General features: G+C 53.7%; 3 pseudogenes; all 3 read left to right on the top strand.

Moving 5' to 3' along the window:
- Nucleotides 1–362: 362 nt before the first annotated feature.
- Nucleotides 363–1872, top strand: LOC144757150 (18S ribosomal RNA; annotated as a pseudogene).
- Nucleotides 1873–2882: 1010 nt separating this feature from the next.
- Nucleotides 2883–3025, top strand: LOC144756873 (5.8S ribosomal RNA; annotated as a pseudogene).
- Nucleotides 3026–3478: 453 nt separating this feature from the next.
- Nucleotides 3479–5949, top strand: LOC144756736 (28S ribosomal RNA; annotated as a pseudogene).
- Nucleotides 5950–21630: the final 15681 nt, after the last annotated feature.

Raw genomic sequence — 21630 nt, 5'->3', positions numbered from 1 at the left:
CTCTTCCTTTGCCTGCCTGTCAAGGTGCCTGGGGGACCCCTGGCTGGATGTCCGTTGGGACCTCTAATCTGTAGCCCAGGGCCCGAGGCCCAGGTCGGGGTCTTCGAGCCCCTGGGACACAGATCCCCGAGCCCTTAGAAGGGCAGGCGGGAGCCCTCCCACGAAGGCTCGGACGGGGGGAATGGCGTCCTTGGGGCAAGCCCATCTGGTCGCGCCTTCCCCCTCCGCCATCTGGTCACGCGCAATGCTTTCCAATAGGGTGACCAGATGGCCGGGCTGCCCTGAAAAGTCCCGACAAGGGCTCGTTTGCCTCCCCGATCCCAGCCAGGGCTCCAGGAGGTCGGGCGTGTCCGCGCCTTGGGTCCCCTCAGTCTCGCAGTGTGCACAGGTTACTAGGACTCTTTGGAGGCCCTGTAATTGGAATGAGTACACTTTAAAGCCTTTAACGAGCATCCATTGGCGGGCAAGTCTGGTGCCAGCAGTCGCGGAAATTCCAGCTCCAATAGCATATATTAAAGTTGCTGCAGTTAAAAATCTCGTAGTTGGATCTAGGGATCGAGCTGGCGGTCTGACGCGAGACGAGCTACCACCTGTTCCAGCCCCTGCCTCTCGGCGTCCCCTTGATGCTCTTGACTGAGTGTCCTGGGGGTCAGACGCGTTTATTTTGAAAAAATTAGAATGTTCAAAGCAGGCCGGTTGTCTGAATACTTCAGCTAGAAATAATGGAATAGGATTTCGGTTATATTTTGTTGGTTTTCGGAACTCAGGCCATGATTAAGAGGGACACTGGGGGCATTCATATTGTGCTGCTAGAGGTGAAATTCTTGGACCCGCGCAAGACGAACCAAAGTGAAAGCATTTGACAAGAATGTTATCATTAATCAAGAATGAAAGTCAGAGGTTTGAAGACGATCAGATACGGTCGTAATTACGACCACAAACGATGCCAGCTAGCGATCCGGCGGCGTTATTCCCATGACCCGCCAAGCAACTTCTGAGAAACCAAAGTCTTTGGATTCAGGGGGAGTATGGTTGCAAACCTAAAACTTAAAGGAAGTTCGAAGACGATCAGATACCGTTGTTGTTCCGACCATAAACGATGCCGACTAGCGATCCAGCGGCGTTATACCCATGACCCACCAAGCAGCTCCTGGGAAACCAAAGTCTTTGTGTTCCGGGGGGAGTATGGTTACAAAGCTGAAACTTAAAGGAATTGATGGAAGGGCACCACCATGGGCGGAGCCTGCGGCTGCATTTGACTCAACATGGGAAACCTCACCCAGCCCGGACACGGAAAGGATTGACAGATGGATAGCTCTTTCTCGATTCTGTGGGTGGTGGTGCATGGCTGTTCTTAGTTGGTGGAGCGATTTGTCTGGTTAATTCTGATAACGAACAAGAGTCCTCCATGCTAGCTAGTTACGCGACTCCCAGTGGTCGGCTTCCAACTGAGGAACAAGTGGCGTTCAGCTATACGAGATCGAACAATTACAGGTCTGTGATGCCCTTAGATGTTCGGGTCTGCACATGCGCTACACTGAATGGATCAGCGGTTCTCTACCCTTCGCCGACAGGTGCGGGTAACCCACTGAACCCCGTTCATGATAGGGATTGGGGATTGCAATTATTTCCCATGAACGAGGAATTCCCAGTAAGTGCGGGTCATAAGCTTGGGTTGATTAAGTCCCTGCCCTTTGTACACACCTCCCGTCGCTACTACCGATTGGATGGTTTAGTGAGGTCATCGGATTGGCCCCGCCGGGGTCAGCAACAGTCCTGGTGGAGCGCCGAGAAGGCAATAAAACTTGACTATCTAGAGGAAGTAAAAGTCATAACAAGGTTTCCGTAGGTGAACCTGCGGAAGGATCATTAACGGCGGAGCAGCCAGAACAACTGATGGCGCCAGCCCGAAGCCCTCGGCTGCCTCCTGCAAGCACACCAGAGGCACCGGGCCTGACCCTGCCCTGGTGCGCCCCGGCAGGTGGAGTGGTCCTTGGCCCCATGTGGCCCTTGGGTGAGGACCAGGCCTTTGGCGGGCCTCTTCCACCGGGGAGGACCCAACCGACATGTGAGGGACCGTGGATGGGGATGGGGCGGCCCCCATCCCTTGTCCCTCTCCGAGAGGGGCTCAGTGATAGGCCCTCCTAAGAGGGAACCCACGCTCACCCGGCATGACCCCCGCTGTGTGGGGAAACCAAAAGGCAGTGTCTCCCCGGGCTGTTACCACCCATCCTGGAAATGCCCTACCGCCACCTGGGCCCTCCCAAGCCCGAGTCCCAGCCCGACAGGTCTTCGGGCAACCGAGGAGCGCCCTTCTCGTGTGGCAGGGTGGCCTGGAAGAAAAGGAGTCGAGGGTCTGCGAGGAGACCCCGGCTCCTCTCAGTGGGAGGCGTAAGGGATTGGGAGCCACCTGGCTCTTCCCTTTCGGCACCTCCGACCTGAGCAAAGGTGGGGTGAGCTACTCACCAGCCCGCCGGCATGGCTCAGGGCCACCAGGTGACAGATGACTGGCGTGCATGCGGGACGACCCTCCCCCGTTGCCAGGTACCCAGTTCGACCTGGTCACGTGCGGCCGGGCCGAGGGGTTTGAAGACTTGTGTGTTCCCTCCTGGTCACTCCGGGAGAGACCGGCGGCGGTGGGGCTGCCTGCTCCCGTTGCTCCGGGAGCCCCCTTCTCGCCCACAGGTGGTTGGGGGTGACTCCCGGGCCGAGAGCCTGGTAACGCTTTTTTTCTCCTGACGGTGCATTCTGACTCCCAGAGGGAATCCTTGAACGGGGCGCCCAGGCCATCTCTCCACACGGGCAGTAGACGGACAGGTGTAGCCTTCCTCTCGCCTCTTCTGCGCCTGCAAGTGGGTGAACATTTCCGAAAAGTTGCCTGTGACTCTTGGCAGTGGATCACTTGGCCCGCGCATCGATAAAGAACACAGCGAGAATTAGCGTGAATTGCAGGACACATTGATCATCGACACTTCGAATGCACCTTGCAGCCCACGGTTCCTCCCAGGGCTACGCCTGAGGGTCGCTCGATCGTCAATCACCCGGGGCTTCCCCGGGACACATTTGGGGCTCTCGCAGGGTTAGCTCCGCTTCCCTTTACCCCCCCCCCCCAGGTCAGACCCCCGATTGACGGTGGCAGGGTCCCTCACCGGTTCCTGTCACGGAGGTATGCCGCCGGCACATGTAGCCTTGCCTCCCCGCCTCTGGTGGGGAGGGGGGCAGCGACCAGTCCACCCCAGGCCTGTCCTGGGGCACCCGGCTACGTGCCGCACGTGGCTGTCTGTGGTGTCCCTCCGGCTGTTCGCACGCACGAACCTCGGGTGCCCACCTCTGTGGCTGGCTTACCGTGAGGGCGAACCCCCTCCAGATCCGATCCGGGGAAAAAGGCCGCGCACTGCCGGGATGCCAGTCCCCTCCTCCGGCAAGGGCCTGGCCCTTCCCGGCAGCTCCCCCGATGCTTTGGCATTTTTTCCGACTATGACCTCAAATCAGAAGTGACGACCCGCTGAATTTAAGCATATTACTAAGCGGAGGAAAAGAAACTAACCAGAATTCTCCCAGTAATGGCAAGTGAAGAGGGAAGAGCCCAGCGCCGAATACCAGCCCGGCGTTGGGCGCAGGAAATGTGGCATACAGAAGACCGAGTCCCCTGAGTCACTCAGGGGGCCAAGTCCTTCTGATCGAGGCTCACCCCGCGGTGTTAGGCCGGTAGTGGCCCCCTGCGTGCCGGGATTGGGTCTTCTCGGAGTCGGGTTGCTTGGGAATGTAGCCCAAAGCGGGTGGTACACTCCATCTAAGGCTAAATACGGGTGCGAGACCAATAGCCAAAAAGTACCATAAGGGAAAGTTGAAAAGAACTTTGAAGAGAGAGTTCAAGAGGGCGTGAAACTGTTGAGATGTAAAAGGGTGGGGTCCATGCAGTCCGACCGGAGGATTCAACATGGCTGGAAGGTCGCTGGCCCGGGAGTTCTGGATCCCCTCCGTGGGACTGGCGCCCAGGCCCTAACCGGCCCCTGCAGGGCACATTTCCTGCATGGCGGTGCACCACGACTGGCTCTGGGTCAGCTGGAAGGCTTCGGGTGGCTAGTGACCCTCTGCTCCGGCGGAGGGTGTTACAGCCCCCCTGGCAGCAGCTTCGCTGAGTCCGCGGGGTCAGGGGATATTCGGCCGCCCCCTCCCCCTCCTCCGGGCCCGCTCTCTCAGCCGCCCTTCGAACCCGGAGTGGCGGCGATGAAAGCCCCCGCGGCGTCCAGTGCTGTAACTCAAATGATCACGGAGAAGCCTGCGGGAGCTCCGGGGAAAGTTCTCTTTTCTTTGTAAAGGGCAGGGCACCCTGGAATGGGTTCGCCCCGAGAGAGGGGCCCGAGCCTTGGAAAGCATTGCAGTTCTGGTGGCATTCGGTGAGCTCACGCTGGTCCTTGAAAATCCAGGGGAGATGCTGTAAATCTCATGCCAGGCCGTACCCATTTCAACAGCAGATCTCCAAGGTGAACAGCCTCTGGCATGTTGGAACAATGTAGGTAAGGGAAGTCGGCAAGTCAGATCCGTAACTTTGGAACTTTGGGATAAGGATTGGCTCTAAGGGGTGGGTCGGTCAGGCTGGGGCATGTGCCGCGGCTGGACGAGGTGCCGAGGTGCCCCCTCTGGGGCGGTGGTGACTCTGGACGAGAGCCGGGCCCTTCCTGTGGATCACCCCAGCTGCAGTGGTTGTCTCTCCCTGCGCCCCCTCTCTGGGGGCGTGGGGCCGGCATTCTGCCTCGGCCGGTACCTAGCAGCTGACTTAGAACTGGTGCAGACCAGGGGAATCCGACTGTTTAAGTAAAACAAAGCATAGCGAAGGCCCGAGGCGGAAGTTGACGCAATGTGATTTCTGCCCAGTGCTCTGAATGTCAAAGAGAAGAAATTCAATGAATCACAGGTAAACAGCGGGAGTGACTATGACTCTCTAGACTTCTCAGTCATAGTGGCCTTTACCTCCAAGTGGTCCCGCTGGAAACTGCTCCATAGGACTAGACCCTGCGAAGGGAAGTCTATGGAGTCAGGCTAAACAAGGTACTATCATGGCCGGGAGCGTGATAGAGAGAAGTAGTGCGGGGATAACTGTAACTCTCTTAACCTATTCTCAGTTGCAGTGGCCTTTACCCATGTGGTCCCGCTAGTCATAGGCTCTTTAGTACTGACTCGGCGGAGGAAGTCTATAGAGTAGGCAAACAAGGTTTTAGAGAAGTGGCGAATCGAACGAACCCAATACCAGATGGGGTAGTTCCTGGTGAAACAAAACCCCGTTAAGATGGCGAAAGGGGGTGCTGTCTTTTCAAAAAACCTCCTCCTTACTGACTTACCGGACTTGACAAACTGGCTACGCTCTCCAACTCCCAGTTCCGTGAGGACATCTTGCAATTTAGTGGCTGTACTCCGGGGCCAGTGTTGATTTTGGAAGCGAAATACGCTGATGGGCAGCATAATCAATAACCCAGAATGGGCCACCGTAAGGTGGTACAAAATAGCCAAATGCCTTGTCATCTAATTAGTGACACGCATGAATGGATGAACGAGATTCCCACTGTCCTTACCTACTATCTAGTGGAACCACAGCCAAGGGAACGGGCTTGGCAGAATCTGCGGGGAAAGATGGCCCAGTTTAGCTTGACTCTCGTCTGGCACTGTGAAGAGACATGAGAGGTGTAGGATAAGTGGGAGACCCTCGGGCCACTGGTGAAATACCACTGCTCTTATATTTTTTTCACTTACCCAATGAGGCGGGGGCGAGCTCAGGGAGGACAGAAACCTTCCGCAGAGCAGAAGGGCAAAAGCTCACTTGATCTCGATTTTCAATGTGAATACAGACTGTGAGAGCGAGGCCTCATGATCATTCTGACTTTTTGGGTTTCAAACAGGAGGTGTCATAAAAGTTGGCCTGGGATAGCCAGCCTCTCTCGGAGCGCTGGTGTGTAGAGCTGCTCACTTAGGGACCGGAGCACAGATGGAAGGGGGCCTCCTCCATCACCCTTAGTGCACCGTATGTTCGTGGGGCACTTGGTGCTAACTCATTCATAGACGACCAGATACTGGGTCTCATCTATTGAAAATCATCTTCTGAACCAAGCTTTTGTCTTTCCGTGCATGAGCGCACGTGGACGCACTCCTCCCCACACCCAGGGGTTGGTCCCTCTGCCGCTCGGCTGATGGGAGGGACACGGAGGAGGTGACGCGGGCCTGCGGTAGACCACCTCCACCACGTGCCCTCTGGCATGGGGGCCTCCCCCCATTCCTGCCCCACCGGGGTGCATGGATGGGGCCCACCATCCCTTGCTAGTAAGCTGGGTGACCAAATGGCCTGGACCGGCTGGGCCCCTCCCCCTTTCCACTGCTCCCATGCAAGTCGAGCAGGGAGGCGAGCAGCCCCAGAGAAGGAGCCTCCCGAACAGCAGCCTCAAAGCGCCTGGCCACCCTTGTCATTGTCGGACTGCAGGGGGGACTAAGTCCGGCAGTCTCAGGCCATGTGGGCGCTGGGTCGTTCCGGGCCGTCTGGTCACCTAGCTGCGCGACCAGATGGCCCTGCAGGCTGGGCGACCAGATGGCCCTGCGAGCCGGGCGACCAGATGGCCCTGCGGGCTGGGTGACCAGATGGCCGGCCTGCTGGCCGGCCAGACTTAATCTCACTTTTGTCCTTCCCCAGGGTTCTTTAAGCCCCTACTATGTGGGGGATTAATAGTCAAGAAAAATGGTCAGCCCCGGGCAGGCCAGCGGGGAGAGGACAGAGCCTGGGCTTAACCCTCCTTGGTTCCAGCCAAGGGTCAGGGCGCTAGGGACAGGGGGTACAGTGGGGCCCGGGGAGGTTCTCCCTGTCCTGGCTAGGGTTCGGAAGCTGGGACTGAGCCTGGGGTGCCAGGGCCCCCATCCTGCAAGGCAGCCAAGGGTCTGGGCGCTGGGGACGGGGGTCCACCGGGGCCTTGGAAGGCTCTCCCAGCCTGGCAAGGGTTCGGAAGCTGGGACCAGGCCTGGTGCTTGAGCTCCGTCTGGCGGGCCCTGGGGTGTGGGAGCCCCCCGTCCTGCAAGCCAGCCGAGGGTCTGGGTGCTGGGGACGGGGGTACATCAGGCCAGGGAGGCTCTCCCCGGCCTGGCTAGGGTTCAGAAGCTGGGACGGGCCCAGGGCTTGAGCTCTGTCTGTTGGGCTCCGGGGTGCGGAGCCCTGCATCCTGCAAGGCAGCTGAGGGGCAGGGAGCTGGGGACGGGTGTCCACCAGGGCTCAGGGAGGCTCTCCCAACCTGGCAAGGGTTCGGAAGCTGGGACCAGGCCTAGTGCTTGAGCTCCGTCCGGCGGGCCCCTGGGTGTGGGAGACCCCGTCCTGCAAGTCAATCAAGGGTCCAGGCACTGGGGACGGGGGTACATCGAGGCCCAGGGAGGCTCTACCCGGCCTGGCTAGGGTTCAGAAGCTGGGACGGGCCCGGGCTTGAGCTTTGTCTGGGGTGTGGGAGCTCCCATCCTGCAAGGCACCCGAGGGTCCGGGCACTGGGGACAGAGATCCATGGGGCCCAGGGGGGCTCTACCAAGCCTGGTTAGGGTTTGGAAGATGGGACCAGTCCTGGGGCTTGAGCTCCATCCGGTGGGCCCCAGGGTGTGGGAGCCACCATCCTACAAGCCAGCTGAGGGTCCGGACACTGGGGATGGGGTTCATTGGGCACAGGGAGGCTCTCCCCAGCCTGGCTAGCATTTGGAAGCTGGGACAGGCCCCAGGCATGAGCTCTGTACAGCGGGCATGCGGGTGCTGGAGCCCCCATCCTACAAGCCAGATGAGGGTCCAGCTGCTGGGGACAGGGGTCCACTGGGGCCTAGGGGGGCTCTCCCCAGCCTGGCTATGGTTCAGAAGCTGGCACCAGGTCCGGGGATTAAGCACCGTCTGGCGGGACCCGGGGTGCGGTAGCCTCCTGTCCTGAAAGCCAGCCGAAGGTCCGGGCGCTGGGGATGGTGGTCCACTGGGGCCAGGGACTTGAGCTCTGTCTGGCGGGCCCCAGGGTGCGGAAGCCCCCCATCCTGCATGACAGCTGAAGGTCCGGGCGCTGGGGACAGGGTCCACCAGGGCCCGGGGAGGCTCTCCCCAGCCTGGCTACGGTTTGGAAGCTGGGACCGGGCCCGGGGATTAAGCACCGTCTGACGGTCCCCGGGGTGCGGGAGCCTCCCGTCCTGCAAGCCAGCCGAAGGTCCGGGCGCTGGGGATGGTGGTCCACCGGGGCCCGGGAGGCTCTCCACGGCCTGGCTAGGGTTCGGAAGCTGGAACGGGCCCGGGGCTTGAGCTCTGTCTGGTGGGCCCTGGGGAACAGGAGGCCTGCGTCCTGCAAGGCAGCCAAGGGTCCGGACGCTGGGGACGGGGGTCCACCGGGGCCTGGGGAAGCTATCCCAGCATGGCAAGGGTATAGAAGCTGGGACTGGGCCTGGTGCTTGAGCTCCATCCGGTGGGCCTCGGGGTGTGGGACCCCCCGTCCTGCAAGCCAGTCGAGGGTCCGGGCGCTTGGGACTGGGTTACATCGGGGCCCAGGGAGGCTCTCCCCAGCCTGGCTAGGGTTTAGAAGCTGGGACGGGCCCTGGCTTGATCTTTGTCAGGCGGGCCCCGGGGTGCGAGAGCCCCCATCCTGCAAGGCACCCGAGGGTCCGGGCTCTGGGGACGGGTGTCCACCGGGGCTTGGGAGGCTCTCCCTGGCCTTGCTAGGGCTCGGAAGCTGGGACCGAGCCTGAGGCTTGTGCTCCGTCAAGCGGGCCGTGGGGTGTGGGAGCCCCCCTTTCCTGCAAGCCAACCAAGGGTCAAGGGTCTGGGTATAGAGGTCCATGGGGCCCGGGGAGGCTCTACCCAGCGTGGGTAGGGTTTGGAAGCTGGGACCAGTCCTGGGGCTTGAGCTCTGTATGGCGGGCACCGGGGTGCGGAAGGCCCCGTCCTACAAGCCAGGCGAAGGTCCAGGTGCTGGGGACAGGGGTCCACTAGGGCCTGGGGAGGCTCTCCCCAGCCTGGATAGGGTTCGGAAGCTGGGATCGGGCCAGGGGCTTGAGCTCCGTCAGACGGGCCCGGGTGCGGAAGCCCCCCATCCTGCAAGGCAGCCTAGGGTCCGGGCGCTGGTGACGGGTGTCCACCGGGGTCCTGGGGGCTCTACCCACCCTGGCTACGGCTCGAAAGCTGGGACCCGGCCCAAGGATGAGCACTGTCTGATGGGCCCTGGGGTGCGGGAGCCACCCGTCCTACAAGCCAGACGAGCGTCCGGATGCTGGGGACAGGGGTCTACTGGGTTCTGGGGAGGCTCTCCCCAGCCTGGCTAGGGTTCGGAAGCTGGGACCAGGCCCAGGGCTTGAGCTCCATCTGGCAGGCCCCGGGGTGCAGGAGCCCCCATACTGTAAGCCAGCCGAGGGTCTGTGCGCGGGGGACGAGCGACGAGGGTCCACAGGGCCACGGGAGGCTCACCCCAGCCTGGCTAGTATTCAGAAGCTGGGACCGGGCCCAGGGCTTAAGCACTGTCTGGTGGGCCCCGGGGTGCGGGAGCCCCCTGTCCTGCATGGCAGCCAAGGGTCCGGGTGCCGGGGCGGGGGTCCACCAGGGCCTGGGGAGGCTCTCCCTGGCCTGGCTAGGGTTTAAAAGCTGAGACCGGGCTTGGGGCTTGAGCTCCGTCTGGCGAGCCCTGGAATGACGGAGCACCCCGTCCTGCAAGGCAGCCGAGGGTCCGGGCATTGGGAACTGGGCAACACTGGGGCCCGGGGAGGCTATCTCCGGCCTGGCTAGGGTTTGGAAGCTGGGACCAGGGCTTGAGCTCTGTCGGCGGGCCCCGGAGTGCAGGAGCCCCCTGTCCTGCAAGCTGGCCGAGGGTCCGGGCGCTGGGGATGGGGGTCCACCGGGGCCCACGGAGGCTCTCCCCTGCCTGGCTAGGGTTCAGAATCTGGGACCGGACCCAGGACTTGAGCTCCGTCCGGCGGGCCTAGGGGTGTGGGAGCCCCCCGGTCCTGCAAGCCAGCCAAGGGTCTGGGCGCTGGGGACTGGGGTCCACCGGGACTCAGGGAGGCTCTCCCTAGCCTGACTATGGTTCGGAAGCTGGGACCGGGCCCGGGGCTTGAGTACCATCCGGCGGGCCCTGGGGTGCGGGAACCCCCATCCTGCAAGCCAACCAAGGCACGGGGAACAGGGATCCACCAGGGTCCGGGGAGGCTCTTCCCGAACTGGCTAGGGTGCGGAAGCTGCGACCGGGCCCGGGGCTTGAGCCCCGTCCGGCGGGCCCTGGAGTGCAGGAGCCCCCCGGTCCTGCAAGCCATCCGAGGGTCCGGGCGCTGGGGACGGGGGTCCATCGGGCTAGGGCAGGCTCACCCGACCTGCTGGGTTCAGAAGAAGGGACCGGGCTAGGGGGCAGGTGTGGCTGGCTTATTCTGCTCCGCTGGCGGAGCGGACTTCTCTGCCCACCCCTATTTGTAAGTCCTTTTGAATTTTATTGTAGTATTTATACATAGCACTTCATAACATTTTGTGAGGGGCTGAAGCGCATTTTGAACGTCTATCACGTTATGCATTTGAAGATTGCATATGGTCGGCAGAGTATTGTATGTGTTGCAATCTTATGCTTGAAACATTTTGGTGTCATGTATGAGTGACGAGAGAGGTGCTCTTAACTAGTCTTGAGGTGCAGCACACCTACCAGTGTGAGAGAGGGGAAGAGGAGAAGGTGTGAGAGATAGGGCACACAACACGCCTTAACAGTATAGTTGGGACTAAAACATATAGGCAGCTAATCTGTTCTATAGAGTCTTCAGGCCACAGGTCTAATGTGCCTGGGGCGAAGACTGTCAGTCTATTCAGCCTTAACGTCCGATCTCTGGTCAAACATCAGGCGGAGATACTTGATATTGTGACTACTGACTCCCCAGATGTGTTTTTTATCACCGAGACCTGGCTTCAGGACGTGGATACTGCCATCTTAAACCTTGCTTTCCCGCCTGACTATACCGTGTTTACTCTCAACCGCGGTTCGAGGGGGGGTGGCATTGCGATGGCAGTAAAACGTCGTTTTACCTGTGAATGGAAGGAACTAAAAATTCCGGACTGCGAGTGTGCCCGTTTTAGAATAACCTTTTCTCACTGTTTTAGCCTTTCAGGTCTCCTCATATATCGGCCTCCGGGCTGCGATGCCGCCTTTAGGGCCGCTCTCCCGGATGCCATAAGCATAGAAGCCATGGGCTGTGCGAATTTTAATGTGATAGTCGATCTCAATTTACATTTTGATCGCATATCCCTGCCTGCCATTAAGAGCTGCCTTGCTGACCTGGAAGCTTTGCAGCTCTCACAAAGAGTAACGTCCCCCACTCATTCAGGCGGGCACACATTGGATCCGTTCTTTACCACCTTGGAGGACATAACTATATGCCCACCGGCACCGCTGTTATGGACGGACCACATGTTGGTGAAAGCATCGATTGTGGTGACAGACCCTATTTTTGTGGCACAGAACAAATCCTCTACCTCCCGCCAGTGGAATAAATTGAAACTGGAGGACTTTTACTCCCTATTAGAAAAAACACCCTTACCTACCTCTTTGGATGTCGACTGTGGGTATAACTCATTTTGTGATTGGATCAGAATGGCCTTGGATGTTTTCATACCCCTGGTTCGCTCCAAGGGTCGTACCAAGACCCATAGTCCTTGGTATGATGAGACCTTGGTGTCTCTTAAAAGAGAGTGTAGGCAAGCAGAAAGGCAATGGAGGAAAGCCTATGATCCTGCACGGAAAACTCACTACCACACCCTATCTAAGGCCTATCATAGAGCGGTCTGTCGGACGCGTGCCGCGTATTATGCGCAGGAGTTTCAGAATAGTTCTAATCCCTCTAAATTAATCTTTAAGGTCCTAAAAGACCTGACGACTAAGAGGGCTCCTGCTGCAGAAATTTGCACGGACCAGCATTGTGAGAGCCTGGCTTCCTTTTTTGTTCACAAGGTCCAAGCAATTTATCGTACCTTCCCTACCACCACGCACCACTTGGACTCTGATGGTTCACCAAGGGGAACTGATACGACCCTGGATAATCTGGGCTCCCTTTCTGAGGAGGACTTTGATCTTTTGAGTCAAAAAATTAAATCAGGGTCCCCTGCAGACCCTCTGTTGCCGACTCAGTTTAAAAATATGCAGGCCATCTGTCGTACATCTTTGTTGGCCCTGATAAACAAGTCGTTGACCTCTGGAATGGTGCCCACTAAGTGGAAGCAAGCGGTTGTTACACCAATCCTAAAAAAGCCTACCCTAGACCCTAAGAAACCCGAAAATTACCGCCCCATCTCACTGCTGCCGTGGCCTGCTAAAGTTACCGAAGCCCACGTGAATAGGATCCTGGCCGACCATCTTGCCAAAGCGAACATCTTGGATCCCACGCAAAACGGATTTCGCTCAGGCCACAGTACAGAGACCGCCTTGCTTTATATGGTAGAACATCTGCGCTCTGTACTGGACACCGGACGAACAGCGGCACTCTTGTTGCTCGATCTGAGTGCCGCCTTCGATACGGTGTCCCATGAGATCTTGTTGCGGCGGTTAGAGGATGCTGGGATCGGGGGTATGGCTTTAGGGTGGTTCCGCTCCTTCCTTTCCAACAGATCTTTCCAGGTCACGATACCACCTGGTAAGTCCACCTCGCACCCGCTCACTACGGGTGTTCCACAGGGATCTTCACTGAGCCCCACTCTTTTTAATTTATATGTGAGTCCGCTGGCTGCGGTAGTCGAACGCTGGGGCCTGTCAATGGTGTCCTATGCGGACGACACGCAGCTGGCGGTCACACTAAGTGAGGACTCAGCTGTGGACGCCTTGAATTTCCGAGAGGGGTTGCGCGCGGTGTCCAATTGGATGAACCAAAATTGCCTCCAATTGAATACAAAGAAAACCGAGGTGATGGTGGTTGGGAAGCAACCTGGACGGTGGAGTGATAACTGGTGGCCCCCCGAACTAGGAATGATTCCGGCTCCTGTTATGGAGATAAAAAATCTCGGGGTATGGCTGGATACCACACTGAGTTTTACTTGCCAAACTAAGAGGGTAGCTGCCTCTTGTTTTGGTATACTCAGGGGCATCAGGCCAGTGCTTAAGTTTTTCGATGCCCCTACTAGACAGCTCGTGGTTCAGGCCTCTGTGCTGTCTAGGATAGATTATGCCAGCGCCCTCTTGGCAGGTACGAACAAGGCAGAACTCACACGGCTTCAGCGAGTGCAGAACTCCGCCGCAAGAGCGGTATTAGGACTGCCTAAACGCTGTTCAGCATCCAGAGCATTGCAATCACTCCATTGGTTGCCTGTGGCTCGCCGGATCGAGTTCAAGGTGCTCTGCCTAGCTTTTAAAATTTTGAAAGGTACGGCACCACCTATCTTGATGAACTTACTGACCCCTTATGTGCCCTCTCGTTCCTTGAGGTCGATGGGGCAGAATTTGTCTGTTGTTCCTCGCTTTCTGCTAAGCAGGATGGGCGGCCGCTCATTCCGAGTAGTGGCAGCGAAACTGTGGAACTCACTTCCCAGTGAAATTCGAGCTATGGAGGACTTACTCCTTTTTAGACGTGCTATTAAAACTGTCCTTTTTAACTAACTCCTCTGGATTCAGGTGCGCTCAGTGATGTTGTGTTGACCTTTCCTTGGCGCCAGGACGCCCCTTTGCTGGGGTAGCTGTGCGCGGTACAAAAACCTATAACATAACATAACATAACATAACATAACATAACATAGCACGACCTAGCCAGAGGCCCTGCACTGTGGTGTGTTGGTCATGTCCCAAAAAGGAGGGTAATCAGAGAAGATCCAGTAATCCATATGCAACATGCTTAAGTGGAGATGCTGTCAAATTAATAATATGATGCTAAAAGGAAGCTGGTGACATGAGCCATAGCCATGCACCTAGCTAAATCAGAAATACAGTGTAATGCAGGACAAATAATCCTCATGAATGAGGAAAGAAATGGTAGAGCAATCAAGGCTAGCAACATCAGCAGGAATAACACAACATTTAAAAGGGCCAAACCCTACCTACGCCTGCTAGGGAAAAAAAGCCAAATTGTTGAGCAGAGTACATTCCCAAGCCCTTCTCTGGCTTCCGGAAACTCCCAAAGGGGACAAACATCAGTGGGCCGAACCCTATCCAGGTAGTGGCTTAGACCGTAACCAATTGGCATGCAAGGATAAGAGACAAAGAACTTTGTAGGTTGCTGCCCGACAGTTGAAAAGCTACCTAGTTAGTGCCTGCACTGGGTACAGGTGATGCAGTGGTACGTGTATAAGTTAGGCTCTCCGGACGCTCAGGTAGACAGACCTCACTTCTGATATGTGGAGCCGACGAACATCGAGGCAGGAATTTAAAATGTGAAGAGTCTCTCGTAATGGACTTTCCGTGATGTTGGGTGGTCACCATATGTCCTTTGCTCATCACGACCCTCCGCGGGTCAGCATCAAACAGAGTGTCAGACTTGCATTTCCGTTTTTGCTTCACCAAGACCCTGCGTTCCTCCTTGAAAACTGCGTCCCATGTACCTCAGCATAGATTTCCATCTTGGACTTGTTCTGTTTCACGGACCCCATCAGCATGGTTCAACCTAGTTTGGGTCCATTGTGGCAGTTTCGTTTCCATGGCTCTCCATCAAATCAAGGTGGCAGGGCTTTCACATGTTGTGGAGTGGACCTGAAAGCACAAAGGACCGAACACAAAGCAGATCAGAGGTCACTTCCTTCTAGTGCCGCATGCTGAACCACTCTCTTTAGGGTGCCCATGAATGGTTCAACAACTCAGTTCGCCTGAGTCCAGAGTGGTGTGCTTTTCTGATGCTTGATATTTATGCTTTTGAGAAACTCTTTAAATTCTGAACTGTTGAAAGATGTGTCATTGTCAGACTTAAGAATGGATGAAAGATCCCATGTTGCAAAAACATCATTCAATATCCCAATGACGTTCTCATGTGTAGTTGACAACCTGTTTTCCATGAGGGGAAACCTTAAGCATTTATCAGTTATTACCAAGAGATGAATGAATGAGGGAATTTGTAAAGCGCAACAGATACAATGAGAGTGTCCTGGTGTCAAGGCAAATGGCCAGAGAGGAGGGTTCTCAAGCCTACAGATTAAACAGCTGTGTTTTCAAGAGCTTACGGAAGGCATTTTTCTCCAAGATGCATCCTAGAGAAAGAGGGGGTTTATTCCAGTATTTGGCCTTAAGAACCAACCAGGCTCAACAACCCTACTTCTTCCATTTAATATGTGGGATTGTTACAGCCTTGCTGACTGGGACTACAAGGTTCATTGAGGCTAATATTGCACCTTCCTATTAGACAAATATTTAGGTCCAATCTTATAATAGGTACCATGACCCACCGTCAGTACTTTAAACTTAATCCTCTTTTTAACTGTAAACCGGTGTAGCTGGTACCGGTAATGGGAAATTAAGGTGTGCTTGGGAAGCTTGAATAGATGGCAAATTGCCATATCCTGTAGCACTTGTATTAGATGAATTATATAATCTGGGCTCTAGGTACAGAATATTTGTGTAATCAAGTCTAGAAAGAATTAAAGCTTGGACTCCTACTGTTTTCTGGGCATCCAAAGGAAGGAGGTTCAAACATTCCCGGCATCCTCAGAATCCAGCAGGTGGTCTTAACCACAGCTGTAAACTGGCTTTATAGGAAAGGTGCCTATCAATGAGCACCCCCATATTCTTAGTAACATCCATGGGAGGGGGTGGAGAGGTGCAGCTTGTTTGCCAAACCACTAACCAGCCCGGTAGGGGATTTGCACCAAATGGTAAAATCACTGTTTTTGCTGGATTGCATTGGAGTAAGTTGGTCTTAAGCCACCCCATTACTGCCACTATGCAAGCAGTACATTTTTACTTGGATTCTGAATTAATATTGTCATAGGTCAGCAGGAGCTGAGTGTCATCTGCAATAACGCAACTTGGATAACAAAGGATTCAATAAGGTACGCCAATGGCTTCATATAGATATTAAAAAGCACGGGGCTCAGGGCAGAGCCATGAAGTGCTTCACAATGGATAGTTTTAGCCTCAGAATAGAGCAGTTTTAGACACACTGCATGTACTCTATGCTCAAGATAAGAACTCAACAAAGCTAGTACATGCCCCTCCAGTCCAATGGAGGTCAGGCGTGTAGCGGGATCTCCTGAGAGACCATGTTGAATGCTACAGAGAGATCGAGTAAGATTAGGGTAGGGTTCTGACCAGCGTCAAGGGCAAATTTGATAGAATCTGTTATTTCCATAATCGCTGTCTCCATGCTGCAGAGAGCCCTGAAGCAAGACTGTGATGGATGGAGAAGATTAAAGATGTTCAAATAGGTCGACAGCTGTTAATTAACAATCTTCTCAATGGTCATTGAGCCCTTGGTAGCAGAGATATCAGTCGTAGTGGTGGGCAGTGAGCTCTGCTCTCTGCTAGCGGAGGTCAATGAGTTTTGCCACTTCATGCTCCACTTGGAGTGCGGAGTTCAGCAAAAACTCCTCCTCCGCCATGTGTCGGAGTTTACCTGCACCAATCAGACACCTGTTGCAATGAACTCAACGCATTTACAGCAAAAAAAACTTCAGCTCCTCCATCCCTGCTCCCTAAATGGACAACAAGCCTCAGAACGATGTAGTTAAAGATTTGCAAAGTATGCTTTGCGGAAAGAGCTACAGTACAGTTGAAGCGAACAAAGGACTGTGCGTGCACGCTTCAATCAGGGCAAAGGTACTGGCGGCGGACAGTGTGGGTCAGGCAGTTACCGCTTAACTTTCTAACTGCTTCTTGGACTAAAGACTGAGCCCACCAACAGCAAGGACCAATTAGGAGTGAGAAAAACAAGTACTAGGGCTCGAGCACAAGTAACATTTCTGAGTAGCTTGTCAGTCCCAGCAGCTAATTTCCGCAAAACAAAACAAGAGCTGGAAAAACCAGGAACCTGGGATGCAGAGTTAATGTTAATGTTAGGTCCTTTTGTAGAGTGCCTATCACCGGAAGGTCTCTAAGCGCTAGAGTAAAAGAATAATTATAATGAGTGCAGTTTCTACACGCCATCGTCTTTAAATAATCTTCCCTTTTTTGTTAGCACCAATCACTATGACTCAGAAAGTGTTCCAGGGGAAGAACATATGAAAACAGCAGGCTGCAAGGTCAGGGCCACTTTAAGGATTTTTGGGGTCATTGGCACATTAGTTAGGAAATATACAAAGGTGAAGCACATCTTGCATTGTTTGTTAGCTGGGGATAATAATATACACACAAATATCAAGCCCAGCGCTCCAGCTATTGTCAGTCTGCTGGGAAAGATAGAGACATGAATGTGACCTACTCTTCACTGGAAAAGCAAACAGCAGCCCAGCAGGTACGGAATGTATTCGGAACAGCATTCATGTGTATGAATATACCTGGAACAGTAACTGGCCATGCCAAGGAAGTACCACAGCATGCTCACATCCTGTGGAGGCCAGGTGGAAGATAAAGCTGGTACTTCAGCTGGGTCTGGTATCATTCCCTCTTGAGAGAAAACATGGCTGAAGAAATTAAGCTTTGCTTTGTGAAACGCACACTTTTCTGCATTCAATGTTGGATATCTGCCTCAGCAATTAAACAGCAGACTTGTGTCAGGGTTTTGCATGTAATTTTAAGTAGCTCTAAACACCAGTATATAATCGTTGTAAATAAAGGCATATATGACAGTCTGTATTGTGCGGTGAATTGCATCCTGTAAGAGTTCGTCAGTTTACAATACCCTAAAGCTTAGCCTTTCATATCTGAACAAACCAATATGAATCGAAAAGGTTGTTTTTGGAAATGGCCCTTTTTGCAGGGTTATCCTCAAAACTTTTTGCTTCTTCCTCCTATTTTTTCCTGACCTGTCCTTATTTATTTTAGAATTCCGGGCACTTTACAACTGCTATTCAGAACTAAAGTGCATATGCAATCTGTGTAAATTGTATTATGGATTGGTGGTTCCATGATTGCCATATATGATTTACTGGTAAGTGCCTAGTAAAGTGCACTGAGAGTGTCAGGGTCTGTAAATCAATGCTACTAGTGGGCCTGCAGCACTGATTGTGACACCCACAGAAGTAGCCCTGTAAGGATAACTCAGACCTGTCACTGCAGAGTCTGCACACAGTTTGTAACTGCCATGTCGACCTGGCAAGTGCACACATTTGCCAGGCCCTAACCTTCCCTCTTCTTGCATGTTAGTCACCCCTAAAGTAGGCCCAAGGTACCCCTGTGGGCAGGGTGCAGTGGATGTGAAAGGTAGGACACGCCCTGGTATGTGTGGCATATCCTGACAGCGAAATACTGCCAATTTCGGTTTTCAATATTGCAAGTCTACCTGTTCCTTTAGGATAGAATGGGGAGTTTGCTTATAACTTCTTATAAGCATAACTTCCCATGGGATCAAGGTAGAAAAATAAAGGTTTGTATGCCTGAACTCAGAATGTTAAAATGCATTTTTAGTGAGGGTGATTTTTACATTCTGTTTATGAAAATACCACTTTTAGAAAGTAGCTATTTTCTTGCTCAGCCATCCCATGTGCCTCTCCTAGGATGTGTAAAATGTAGGATGTCCAAAGACAGACAGTCTTCTGGATTTGGAGTGACAGGGGCTGGGGATGTGCAGTGCCTTCAGACAGTCTGGATGAGTCAGGGCTAGGCTGTATAGACCTGGGCTGCATTTAGAGTAGGGGGAGTAGATTTCCTTTCACCTGAATGAGTCTGGTCTTCCTCCCACAATGCTGTCTCCACCTCCTGCCAGGAAGCTGGGCCAGAGAGGACACAACTCATTTTGAATAAGCACAGACATTCTCTGCCTGCCTGAAAGAGCAAAGGGATGCTGAGTATAAATATTGGGGCCCAGACCCAGTATTCTTAAAACTCGCTGGAATCAAGGAACCTGCCAAGAAGAAGAGCTGCCAGGAGGAGTACTGCCCCTTTGCTGTGTTGTTGCTTTGTTGGATTGGCCTGCAGTTGCTGCTTCTGCCTTGGGAGGTGAAAGGACTGGACTGAACTTTCTTTTACTTGTGCTGAATATCTCCAAGGGCTTGACGTATAGATTGCCTCCTGTTCTGAAGTCTCAGGGACTGCAAAGATTTCACCAACCTCTGGGTACCACCTCTGGAACTGCTGTTTCCGTTGCCACAGAGAAGGGAAACGCAACCGACTCCGTCACCCACTCTATCACTGGTTTGTGTTCTGACGGGCCCGCAGAAGGCACGTCCACATCTCGCACTGCAACCCTGGTCTCACCAAGGATGACAATCGCTACCGCAACCACTGAGCCGCTGCTTGCACTGTGACTTGTGAGCACCGCACTCCGCACCTCCTCGCTTCACTACGCCATCCTGGTCTCACCGACACTGCTGTTGACTTCGAAACCTGTGACCACACCGTGGCTGGGGGCACCACTCGGAAGTTTCACAATGCACCGCCTCATCCCACACGGCAGTCTGGGCCGACCGATGCCAGCCCCTGCTAACCGGCTATGTCACTTGCACCGTGACCTGGCAGCATCGCCTCACCCAGTACCATAAGCCTTGGTCTCACTGACACCATCTGGATGATTGTCACCGAGCTGCTGCCTGCACCGCTTCAAGAGGGCACCACACCCTGCACCACTTCCATTTTTCAATGCATCCACGACGGTTGCAATGACTGGCTTGCACCAACATGACAGCCACAACAAGAAAGGTACTGTTACCACGTCTGTCCATGCTTCCGCTGGGCAGTACCGAAGCGGTCGGCTAGAACTGTTAGACTCTGTTGTTTTCAGCATCGAGGTAGCCCCGGATGGAGATACCGACTTCTACAAACTGTGTTATTGAGGTATTTCTGCAATTTTAAGGGTATCTTGCAAAGTATATATTTTAAAAGTACTGTAGGTTGGATTTTTATCATTTTGGTCTTGTTTTGGATGTATAAAAATATTGGATATATTTCTCTAAACTGGTGTGGTATACATTTGTAGTGTTGTTGTCACTGTATTACTGTTAGTTATGTGCAAATACTTTACACATGGCTTCTGAGATAAGCCTGACTACTCATGCCAAACTACCAAGGGAGTGAGCAGGAGTTATTTTAGGAGTGTAACTCCCTTACCCTGATACGGAAGAAGGCTCCCTACTTGGACAACGGTGCAAACCCTTGCCATCTAGAGACCCCCATTTCTAACATTGGTTGTCAGCAGTGAGGATAGGTGTTGTGTTTGCACTTAATTTACAGTGATTGGTGTGCACTACTACCATATCACAGTCCATTACGTACCAAATACTGGTTCTTTTTCTTCCTGGTCTGTTTTTGTGATCCCATTATTTTTTAACTTGAACTTGCTATTGCATCATGCTTGAATCAAGAACATCATCTGTTGCATCCTTGGAAGTGGCCTTTGAGGAGTAGAGGTTAGAAAACTGCAACATGAAGGAGTTGAAGGCTATTTGCAGAACCTCAAAGTCCAAATCAGGGGCCTCACAGGAAAAGAGGAGCTACAAAAGGCTCTCAGGGCCTGAATAGCAGCTAAACATGACAGTGGGCAGTCTGGAGATATCAGTGTGGAGGAGGAGACTATTCCTAGGATAGATGAGCTTTTGGGAGGGGGGAACCCTCCAGGCCATGCAGCAGTCTCTTGTCCCCAGAGGAGATGGCAGACAGGAGGCAGGCAATGAAGTTTGACTTGAAAAACTCAGGCTGGAGAATAAGAGGGAAGGCAGAAGAATAGCCATGGAGGAAAGGAACATGATCTTGGATCATGAGCTTAAAGTGAGATAGCTGGATCTGGACTGGGAATCCAGGAGGGCTAGGTTCAGCGCAGATGGCGGCAGCAAAAGTGTTAGGTCCAGTACTGAGGATGAGGTACAGACACACAGACTTGGTGCCCTGCTTCAAGGAGGGGGTTGACATTGAAGAAATGAAAATCTTCATTCTCAGGGAGTACTTACTAATATAACAAAGAACTTGGCACAGAAGCTGAAATATGAAAAGACATCTTTATTAAACTTAATTAAGTGAGGCCACGTCACACAGAAGCCGTAGCAACTGAATGAGGTAGTCTCTAGAGTACAGAAAGCAGAGGCCTTTTATATGTTTAGGGTTACAAACTTCAGCATACAAGTAAGGGGCAGTCCTAGCTTTTGCAAGCATGCAAAAATGCCTATCATTCCTTCTTACACAAGCCGGCCAAACCCATAATAAAAAACCACAACCCATATCGTAAACAGGTCATAAAAGAAGGAACAGAAACAGATGAGAAGTAGGATAAGGGGTGTGTATGTGCATACCAAACTTTACATTCTCCTGTGCTCTGATCCTTAATCTTGATCAGCTACTGGGCAAGGAACTGGCCTAACAAGGTCAGCTTCAGGCAACAGGGTCAGTTCACTCAGGTCATCTAAAAGTCAGCTAAAGTCATCTGCCTATGTGAGGGCAACCACAAAATGGCTGCCATGCACAAAATGGAACCCAAGGGTTCAGAACGAAATCTTCAAATACACAGTGAATCCATCGGTGTAACATGACGAAAACACTCATACTTGCTGAGCTCACTGTTTACGGTTCGCTGTTATCAAAATCGTACCAGAACCACGACCTTTATGGCCCAGGTTCAGAATTCACGGAA

Source organism: Lissotriton helveticus, chromosome 5_1, assembly GCF_964261635.1.
Source record: "Lissotriton helveticus chromosome 5_1, aLisHel1.1, whole genome shotgun sequence".
Lineage (NCBI taxonomy): Eukaryota > Metazoa > Chordata > Amphibia > Caudata > Salamandridae > Lissotriton > Lissotriton helveticus.
The sequence above is the reverse complement of the archived record's forward strand: the minus strand, read 5'-3'. Positions and strand labels throughout refer to the sequence as shown.